Source organism: Schistocerca cancellata, chromosome 3, assembly GCF_023864275.1.
Source record: "Schistocerca cancellata isolate TAMUIC-IGC-003103 chromosome 3, iqSchCanc2.1, whole genome shotgun sequence".
Classification (NCBI taxonomy): Eukaryota; Metazoa; Arthropoda; class Insecta; order Orthoptera; family Acrididae; genus Schistocerca; species Schistocerca cancellata.
The window spans coordinates 22,324,581-22,330,752 of record NC_064628.1 but is presented as its reverse complement, the minus strand read 5'-3'; positions in this window follow the sequence as shown (position 1 = coordinate 22,330,752).

The following is a 6,172-nucleotide window of genomic DNA, read 5'->3' as shown; positions in this document are numbered from 1 at the left end:
GGGCCGGCAGTGTTATGTATGCGGCGAACCGCACGCACCTCCAAATGGGGATGTGCCTGGAGCTCCGCCAACACCTCCTCCTCCGTGATCACTGGACTAAGCCGAGTGATCACGGCGGTGAGAGTTGGCGGGCGACGTGGAGGTTGGGGTTGGCGGGAGGGAGGTGGTGAAGGAGCAGGGGTGAAAGAGGCATGAGGGCCAAAGCGGGTGACAGGGATGCGGGAAAGGAGGTATGTGTGGAGGGTTGGGCTGGGGGAGGAGATGAGGACCGAATCACGGCAAGGAGTGAGGAGGGAGATGGGGGCACCAGGACAATGCTGGCGAAGGAAGAGGGTGAGGTTCCGGGCTTCAAGGAGAGGGGGATCAGGACGGGAGAGGAGGTAGCGGTAGGAGGAGGGGGTAGAGGAGGAGGAGGAGGGGGCAGGGACAGGCGGGGAGACATCCATGGCATCATGGGTGGGGGAAGGAGGACGAGGCGGAGCCTCTTTGGAAGCAGAGGAAGCAGGGGTGCCACTGGGGCGCTTGACGGCGGTGGAGGAGGTGTGGGGGACGGGAACAACGGGAATGTGGCGGGGAGGGGCAGGTCCCGGGGCCGGAGTCGGCGCCAGAGATGGTGACGGTGAAGGTGAAGGTGAAGGCGACGGCGACGATGACGATGACGGTGGCAGTGGCGGCGGTGATGGCGAAGGTGACGGGGAGAGCTGGGCGTGGACAGTGGCCCGACGGGCCACCACCCGAGCCGGAGCTGCAGTGACAGGCTGGGGGAGTGGGGGGAAAGGATCAGAACAAGAGGGGCGAGAGGAAGAAGCGAGAGAGGGTGCGACAAAGATAGAGGGTGAAGGGAGAGTGAGGAGAGGTGGGATGGAAGGAGGGGGGTGGGACTGGGCACACCAAGTTATAGTGGTGGAGGCGGCGGAAGGGGAAGTATAAACGATGGCGGTGGTGGTAGCGGTGGTGGGGGCGGACATGACGGTAGACAGAAACAATAACGAACGGAACGAAGAGGAGAGGACAGAAACTGGGGACAGACAAAGACGAAGACTGAGGAAGACAAAGACTGAGGAAGACGAAAACGGCCGTAGACCAAGGTCAGGACGGCGGCGACGGCGGCGACCAGGCGGCACCGGATGGCGGCGGCGGCGGCGGCGGCGGCGGGCGGCGGGCGGCGGCGGCGGGCACCGGCGGCGGCGGCGGCGGCGGCGGCGGCGGCGGCGGGCACCAGCGGCGGCGGCGGCGCGGCGGCGACGGCGACGAACAGACGGACGGACGAACAGCAGATGGCGGCGAACAGGCAGACGGACGGACGGACAGCAGGCAGCAGCGGCGGCGGCGGTGGACAGCGAGCAGGCAGGCGGACAGACGGACGAACAGCGACAGCAGGAAGCCACGGGCAGGCAGGCAGACAGACAGACAGACAGACAGACAGACGAACACAAACTTCGAAAGCGGAGATTCCAACCAGGGAGTAGCCCAGGCCTTGGAATCGGACGCCTTCGAATGAGGGGATCCAACCCTCTGATGATAGCTGCGCCTGTGTGCATCGGGTGAATAGATAACTATGATGAGTGCCCGCGAGTTTTAGTGTTGCTATGTGATACTTAGGACGAAGGGTCAGTGAAAGAGTGAAAACCGTTGCTGGCATATGGCCTCTTTTTCTCGAATAATACGAAAGGCGTTAAATAAGTAATGAAGCACATTTTTTTTTTCTGGGCCAATTTCGGTTGAAAAGATGAGGAACTTGTGGGACATCTTAGAACATTCCCGCTTCAGTCCCTATAGTTTCACGAAGTTCTGATAGGTGGCAGCGCTATACGTTGCCTTTAAAATGACGCCTGTAGCGGCGGTGCATTCCAAGCAGAAGGTTGGCACCGAGTTTCTTTTGGCGGAAAACGAGTTCGTCATAGGTATTCATAGGCGCTTGTCTACGAACACCTGGCAGAGAACAAAAGTGTGTCTCATATTCCCAACAAGATCGTGTAAACCTGTCAGATCTGCCGCGAACCGGCCGATCGCACACGTTCCTGATTCCTGCAGTGTGTTCTTCGCCACAAAAATGTAAATTAACTTCTTCTCCACAACAATGTAGTGCCTCGCACAGGACTGTGCACCAGATAGGAGCTCATAAAACTTTAAAGAACCTGTAACGCCGGAAATGCATATCCTCCTATTTCCATCTATTGTACTATAATTTTTTCCTATTTTTGTTACCTGAATATATGACATTTCTCTGTCTTTACATATTGTAATTGCTTTACTATTTGTATATATATATTTATGCATTTATGTCGATGTATAATTGGTTTGTTTCGTAAATATTATTTGTATTTTTACGCTGGGTCTTGCCTAGGGAAAACTGCTATCGAACGATTACATCGATAGGTCGTGTGAAGAATCAAAGTGTGTAGGACCTTTGGTAGTGTTAACTCTGCCGCGTGGAGCGCGGGCAGAGGGAGTCTGGGTGGAGTAGCGAGTGGAGCAGGTGTGTTGTGTGAAGCTCCCGCGAGTTGCCGCGCTTTCGGGGTTTGGCAGCATGTAATTGCGCTCGACTTGCGATGATAGTTTCTGACATGGTGTCGCGGACGGGAAGCATTAGCTGGCGCACGTCAGGAGCCCGTTTCGTCTGGTAACCGTGTCGAGAAGAAGGCGCGCCAACATCCAGCTTCTGCAACAGCGACGGCCGACAATGAGTGACTGTCGCCACCTCCTCGATCGACGGCTTCAAACCTTCAATCAACCAACAAGGAAGACGGGAAGCACGTAAAGTTTTAGAACTGTATGGCAGACCTCAGCTTTTAAAATTGTTCCATTTGCCTCGCAAAATTACAGCAACTTAGCATGAACCTTTGTTGCTCATTGTCCCAGTTGCACTACCAAGCAGGGTCCCTTTTCCGGAATGAACCCGAGTGTCGTTCAGATTCAAACGCCAGCATCATTTTATTTCACTGCTTTAATTTCAAAGTTCAGTTAAGGTATTCATAGCTGGCTACAGTATTTAGATTGCACAAGCACAAATTAAGAGTGCGAGTTTTGTTACCGTATTTTAGCTTATCTGTGACTGCAGCTCAGCTTGGTACGTACTAAATTTTACTGTTCTTAATTGTTCAGAATCATTTAATTCAAGTTCAAAGTTAAATCTCTTATTTCTAAATTGTGTAGATTCAAGTAGCTTTTGAAATGATTGTTGAGATAGTCCAAGACTAACCGTATTTTACTGAATTTCGATGTGCTTCAGAAAGAAAGCTCACTATTAACTTCAGTCACTAAATTAACTTTCGATTTTCCGGTTTTATTAATTCTTTTGCTAAATTAAGTCAGAGTGTAGCGAAATTTATTACTTCTGACAAACTTTCAGTTTTCACTCTACACTTGTCAACCTTCAGTTGCCACGCTTCTAGTGCTAATTATATGAGTAATAATCTTTCTTTTTCAGTTACTATAGTAATTGTCCTTAGGACTGGCGACCGTAATTTCCCCCAAATCTCAAATATCTAATTACCGCTAGTTGATTGTTAACGTAACGGCCGCACATTTACTTTCTTTATTAACTTTACCCCTATTTCAAAATTAATTTCCACCAGTTTCATTAGCATTTTTCCTTTCATTTAGATGTAACCCTTTCCTCCCTCTTTACCGACAAATTAACCTCGGTGACGATTGCTTTTCCCAAATTTCCATTAGGTACACGCGGTTTAATTTTTCACTGTCATTAAGGTCGATAAGTGAGGGGGAGGTTACAAACCCTTCTTTGTCCTCCCACCCTGCACCCAGGATGCAGTACCTTCTGACTTCCAGCCGTTTGGCCCAATGAACGATGCACTCGGCGGGAAGCAGTTAGTGGATGGCAGTAGGTAACTAATGCAGCAATTCGTTGTCACCGGTCTCGACCAGTAGAGTGATATCGTGGGCGCATAGAGACCCTCCCTGCAGAGTATAAGACCATCGTATTGAAAGAATATTATGTTAAAAAAAAGAGCTTACTAGCCGGAAGAGAGGGGAATAATGTGGTGTATTGGAATCCTGACTGAAACTAACCTGCTTTCAGAACAATGTGTTGCATTACTTGTTGAACGCCCTTATTCAACGATTGAAGTCAAGTCTTCGAATGAAACACTTGGGATACGGTTTTGAATTCACGACATAAAGGAATATATGGCATTGTACGACAATATGTGGAAGGAAAGGAGACGTACAGTTCTCTATGACCAAAGTTTCCGCCAATACTCTCGACTGAATTCCAAACACCTCCATGGTGAGTCACGGGTTGAGGGCATGCTACCCTGCCCCGATGTTATTCAATCTGTATATTGAGCAAGCAGTAAAGGAAACAAAAGAAAAATTCGGAGTAGGTATTACAATTCATGGAGAAGAAGTAAAAACTTTGAGGTTCGCCGATGACATTGTAATTCTGTCAGAGACAGCAAAGGACTTGGAAGAGCAGTTGAACGGAATGGACAGTGTCTTGAAAGGAGGATATAATATGAACATCAACAAAAGCAAAACGAGGATAATGGAATGTAGTCGAATTAAGTCGGGTGATGCTGAGGGAATTAGATTAGGAAATGAGACACTTAAAGTAGTAAAGGAGTTTTGCTATTTAGGGAGTAAAATAACCGATGATGCTCGAAGTAGAGAGGATATAAAATGTAGACTGGCAATGCCAAGGAAAGCGTTTCTCAAGAAGAGGAATTTGTTAACATCGAGTATAGATTTAAGTGTCAGGAAGTCGTTTCTGAAAGTATTTGTATGGAGTGTAGCCATGTATGGAAGTGAAACATGGACGATAACTAGTTTGGACAAGAAGAGAATAGAAGCTTTCGAAATGTGGTGCTACAGAAGAATGCTGAAGATAAGGTGGGTAGATCACGTAACTAATGAGGAGGTATTGAATAGGATTGGGGAGAAGAGAAGTTTGTGGCACAACTTGACTAGAAGAAGGGATCGGTTGGTAGGACATGTTTTGAGGCATCAAGGGATCACAAATTTAGCATTGGAGGGCAGTGTGGAGGGTAAAAATCGTAGAGGGAGACCAAGAGATGAATACACTAAACAGATTCAGAAGGATGTAGGTTGCAGTAGATACTGGGAGATGAAAAAGCTTGCACAGGATAGAGTAGCATGGAGAGCTGCATCAAACCAGTCTCAGGACTGAAGACCACAACAACAACAACAACAACGACAATATCATTTATTTTTTAGAGACGCATGAGGTACCTGAAGATGGCATAGTGTAATGTTGAGACTGGTAGTCAAAATAAAATAAAATAACATCTCAATTAGACGGCTGTTGGCTAATTTCTTTGATAATTATCCGAACTTAGCGTCTCCATCCGACTCGGCAACCATCATTAACAGGGTAGCATGCCCTCAACCCGTGACTCACCATGGAGGTGTTTGGAATTCAGTCGAGAGTATTGGCGGAAACTTTGGTCATAGAGAACTGTACGTCTGCTTTCCTTCCACTTGCTGGAGGCGTAAATTCCTTACGGAGGTGTGTACGGATTTTGAGAGCTAGTGCATTTCTTAAAATACATGTACTCAGCAATACGTTGCTAATAGAGTGAAAAAACGGATTACTTCTTGTATATCTCCGAACATTTAAAGCTTGTCGATGGCTAATAACACGTTATAAAAGCGAATATGTATAGCGAATTTTTCTCAATGAAATATTTGGCAAGCAAAAGTTAAATTTTTAAACTCCTTCATTCGATATTGATGAAGTCTGTACACAGTTCCTGTTGAATCATACAGCACACATATTTAGGGAAAAATGTATTTTTCCACAGTCTCTCTTTGCAAGCAACCCGTAAGTGGATTACGTAATTTGCAGTGCAGTAACAGAGGTCGTTATGGCTCGCTGTGCATTTGCAAAATAAATGAAAATTTTGGACTACTGAACCAGCAGATATTTAATTTACCGCTGGCCGGGAAAGTCAACAAATATATGCAATTTTCTGATGCGATTAGCCATATTTGATAACGTTTGCCAGTAGGCTTTACTATATTCATGAAAATAAGCTGGTATTTTTGGACTCGCTCTGCGGAAATGCAGAGAAGACAATTTGTTGTGCCGCTATGCTGTTTTCATTATAAAATGTAGACAGATATTCTTCTGATGATTTAGATTTGGTTGGCACGGGACTTTACAATTGTCGGATGGGAAAGCTCGTCGTCT